General features: G+C 55.9%; 1 pseudogene; it reads right to left on the reverse strand.

The window, feature by feature from the left end:
• Positions 1 to 4,838: 4,838 nt before the first annotated feature.
• LOC143262146 (large subunit ribosomal RNA) overlaps positions 4,839 to 5,000 on the reverse strand; it is a 2,995-nt pseudogene continuing 2,833 nt past the window's right edge.

Below are 5,000 nucleotides of genomic sequence, written 5' to 3' on the forward strand. Positions count from 1 at the left end.
TACTTTTCCTCTCGACCGGACGCAAGCTCCCTCATCTTTACCACGGCATCAGTCGTGGATCGATGCGGCCTGAATCCGTATTGCCGATCGGAGGCGTAGTCGGGGTGCAAAAACAAACTAGCTAATCGCGTAGCGATTAGCTTCTCCAAGACTTTGCCTACGACCGAAAGCAAGCATATTGGTCTGTAGGACTTTATCTCCGTTTCAGGTTTCTCGGGTCCTTTAAGGATGGTAATGATGGACCCGACTTTCCATTCCACGGGAAAGACTCCGTGTGCCAGGCATCCGTTGTAGAGTCGGAGGAGCTCGCGTGAGATTGTATTACACGAACGTTTTAAAATCTCCGGCTCGATCCGATCTAGGCCTGGACACTTGCCGCTCTTCAGTCGGTTGACCGCCGATCTGAGCTCCGAGAGGGTGAAGGGACTGGCGTCCTCACTCTCCGGCTCGATGGCAGCTTCCCTCCTGACTCGCGCATGATCCGGGGAGTCATTCGCGGGGCTATCGTCCGGAATTAACCCCTCCAGCAGCGCGGAAGCGGTGGAGTCCCAGTCTGTGGTGTAACCCTGGGCAGTGTTACGATTTATATTCGAGATGACCGTGCTGGCTGTCATCTTCTGCCTCGTGATCTTATAAATGAGGCCCCAGGGTTCCTTGTTTCCCTGCTCGGTCACGAATGCACGCCAGCTGTGCGACCGAGCAGCTTTGATGGCGGCTTTGTAGGCCTTTCTCTGTTTAAGATACTCGGTCCTCTTGGCCGCCCTCTGCTCCTCTGAACATGCTGCGTTCTGCGAGGCTCGTCTAAGTTTGTAGACTCGCCTCTTTTGCCTCGTCAGGTCGGCCGTCCACCATGGGACGGATTTTGAATGCCACTGCTTGGTTGGCATCGAGGAGTCGCACGCTTGGACGATCATTCTTTCGATCTCCTGTGCTAGATGTTCGACATCCCCCTTATTGTTCAATGGATCGGGGGATATACTCCTCTTACTTTCCTGCAGCGCCTTGTCGAACTCGGGCCATTTTGCGCTTCGGAGTCGGAACCTTGGTAATAATCCGTTCCGGTTGGTGCTGCTGTTGCTACTAATTTCGGCAGCACCGTCCTCGGCGCAAAAACTCAAAGAAAACTCTATGACTCGGTGGTCGCTGGTCGTCAGGTCCTCGCGGACCTTCCAACCTCGCACCTTGTCGCAAATATCAGGTGTCGATAGTGTGACGTCGATGTATGACTGTCCACTAGGGCTGGAAAACGTCGGAGCGTTTCCAGCCTCGTTCAAGACAACCAAGCCATGGCTCACGATAAACTCTTCGAGTTTACGGCCTCTCACGTCCGTCTCCGCGCTGCCCCACTGGGCTGATTTCGCGTTAACGTCGGCAGAGATAATGACTCGGTTATGCTTAAGTGCGGAAAGAGCTCTCTCCAACCGCGCCAGACCTGATTCAACGTCATCGGAGCATTGAAAGTACTGGCTGATCAGGAAGAAGCTCCCAAACGAACCCGAGATGCTGACACAGGACAAATGCGTGTCGCACAAGTTAGAGACTTTGACCACGGTTAGATCCGGGTTTCTGACCGCTATTGCAGCCATCACCGGTTCGCCTGCCGTGATCAGCCTCGTTCTCAAGCCTAGCCCGGGCACAGTACCCCGCCAGCTATATGGCTCTTGTGCAAGCAACACATCTACCCCTCGCCTATGCATCTCAGTCCGGACTTCGTCGGTCACGTTTCGGGCCCGCTGCATGTTATGCTGCATGACCCGTATGACTCTCGAGCGTCGCCGGTCGTTTGTACTATCCATTCAATTCAAATTATTCTTGTCTAACGCGAGACATCTCCAAAACCAGCGCTTCCTGATAGGAGGCGCAGGCCGGGTCTCGCGACTTGTGTTCAAATGGTCGCCCTCTGTCTTTACAGTTGGAGCAGACCGGAGGCTTGCTCTTCCTGTTACAGAGGGCATAGCCGTGCCCTTTTTCGGCACAATGTCCGCAGACATCCTCTTTGAATTTGCAGCGCTTCGCCGTGTGCCCGAAGCGCTGGCACTTATAGCATCGGGTGACCTGTATGAAGTCCCGCACACGACAGGAACTCCACCCGAGGTACACCCGGTCCCCTCTCTGCGCCAGCCGCCGACGAATCTGCGGACTGACGGCCACTACCCAGTTGGCTGTCTCCGGGGTCTTGCCAGCCATGCGACTGACCCGAACACCCGAAGGCACATCCTTCTGGGACGCCTCAGAGAGGTTTTGCCTCCAAAGACTGGAGGCAATTTCCTCCTTGCCCATCCCTTTCGGAATGTCATAAATCAGGACCTCGGGGTCCCGTTTGCTGGGCAAGGAGACGGACAGTCCCGCACTCGCCAGCTTCTTATTGCCTACGAAGGCTTTTAGGTCCTCCTTGCGATCGGTTTCGACGACGATGCCACCGGAGTGGATGCGTCGAACCGATCTGACACGGATCGCCTCCTTCGCAGGTTTTACGATCGACAGAACAGCTCTCTTAGTAGCATCGCTGTTCTGTCCTTTATCCTTTGGCGGGAAGATACGCACCACGTATTGTGTCGGTGGTCTTCTCGCCTCCGGAGTCGCTGACTGGTTGACCTTTGCCACTTGGGCGTAGGTCAACTGCGCGGCATTGGAGACCGTCTTCGGGAGGGTTCCCTTGGACGGCCCAGGTCGCGCCGCACTCATTACGGCAGGACGCGCTTTTAGGTCCGCCCTGACCGCGGCGAGTTGCCCTTCGACGAAGCTGTTTCGTTGAATCAGCTCCTGGACCAACTCGTTGAGTGCTCCGACTTCTGCTAGTATCTTCGACCCGGACTCCTTGTTGACTTTCGACTCGGGTCGAAAGCAAAAGGTCCGTATCTCCGATACTCGCCTGAAGGCTTCGTCTCTCACGAGATCGAGAGGCCGTACCTTGTGCCCGGAAACCGTCCCCTTCGATTTCCTGGCCTGGTTTGCTGCGGCCTTGCCAGTAGGTGCGACTGGCTTGGCACGCTTCGACTTTTTGGTGACGGTTTTCCAACCGCCACCTTCGGGGTCTTCGACACGCACGGGTGCCGGTTGCACCTTCACGAGCGTGTCTTTGACTGGTTCGATTTTTCTGGGTTTCTCCTTCCCAGCCTTGCGGCTGGGGGAGTCCCCCGACTTGGGCGCTGTCCCCACGTTACCGGTGTCCGGCGCGCCTTCTACCGTGGCCTCAGTTTTCACCGAGACCGCTCGCGTGGGTGTCACGCATCTCTCCAAGGTCACACGAGGATTGGCGATGTTCAGCACCTTCCCGGACCTTGTCTTTTTCGCAGACGCAGGAGGGCTAACAGCTGCTGCTGTAGCTTCCGCGTCTGTGGCGACGGCTTCACTCCGAGTAGGAGCTGGACCCGCCGACTTCGAACGTTCAATTTGTACTTTCAATTTAGATCCCATAGTTAGATCTTTGCCTTCATCCGGTACGCTCCCCGGCCACCACCGACCCACACATTTTGGAACCCGCCATCAGGCTGGGTTAGGGCTACGCACCGGACATAGTCTGCTGACTGGGCCGATTGCTCAACCCAGCCCGCGTCCTCGCCCGTCAGAACCCACTCGCCGAAGCGTATGGTCGTTCCAAGCCGATTGACTGGACCAGGGCTGCTTTTCTCGTCCAGCCTCCCATCTAGCCGAAGCAGAGGCCAAAGGTACGTGTTGGGGACGTCTCACCCGCAGGAGAGGGCCCCCTCAGATCCCAGGATCCTCTTTTCCGACGACAAGGGTCGCCACGCACGGCAAACACGCGGGAGACAGCAGTCGGAGAGGCTGCCTCTTCCTCTCCACCACACTTCGTTCGGTTCGCTGCGTTTTGAGAACACGAGCTATCCAGCGGTACCTTTTTCGTGGAGGCTCAAGTGTGGCTAGGGCACGTTTGCCCCTTGCGGCCTGGGTTGCCCAGGTGATTGGTTGCATCCCGATTTCTAGATCCAGCGGCATGTTGCTACGTGGCGCGCTCAGACAACGAAAATGCGGCATTCCGGTCAGACCAGAAAAACCGCACAACGTGACGCGGGGGACTGCAGCCACAAGTGACAACAGTCCCCCGGTAGGGAGTAGTACAGCATATTCAATGCTGTACATGAACACGCCACAGCCCGTATGCTTAGTTCAAGGGCCTCGCCATTATGCGAAGTACTACATGTACAACGCACTGGCGGTCTCAAAATACCCTCATCGCCGATGCATCTGATGCATCCGTCAACTCGGCAGCATTCACTCCGTCGGCGTGTTGCTTTGTGGCGTGTTCAGATAACGAAAATGCGGCATTCCAGTCAGACCAGAAAAACCGCATAACGTAACGCGGGGGACTGAAGCCACAAGTGACAACAGTCCCCCGGATGGGAGTAGTGCAGCATGTTCAATACTGCACAAGAACACGCCACAGCCCGCTTGCTTAATCACGGGCCTCGTCATTATGCGAAGCACTACATGTACAACGCACTGACGGTCTCTCGAGTGCCTTCATCGCCGATGCACCTATCGACTCAGCAGCAACATTCAATCCGACGGCGTGTTGCTTCGTGGCGTGTTCAGACAACGAAAATGCGGCATTCCAGTTAGACCAGAAAAACCGCATAACGTGACGCGGGGGACTGCAGCCACAAGTGACAACAGTCCCCCGCTAAGGAGTAGTACAGCATATTCAATGCTGTACATGAACACGCCACAGCCCGCATGCTTAATCTCGGGCCTCGCCATTATGCGAAGTACTACATGTACGACGCACTGACGGTCTAAAATGCCTTCATCGTCGACGCATCCATCGACTCGGTAGTAGCAACAACCTACGCGAGGACTAGTTCGGGGGTCGCCTCTCAACCCTGGGTGGCCACAGACCGCCACCGCCAGTAGATAGGGACAGATGGGAATCTCGTTAATCCATTCATGCGCGTCACTAATTAGATGACGAGGCATTTGGCTACCTTAAGAGAGTCATAGTTACTCCCGCCGTTTACCCGCGCTTTTTTGAATTTCTTCAC

Source organism: Megalopta genalis, unplaced genomic scaffold (assembly GCF_051020955.1).
Source record: "Megalopta genalis isolate 19385.01 unplaced genomic scaffold, iyMegGena1_principal scaffold0094, whole genome shotgun sequence".
In the NCBI taxonomy this organism is placed as follows: Eukaryota; Metazoa; Arthropoda; class Insecta; order Hymenoptera; family Halictidae; genus Megalopta; species Megalopta genalis.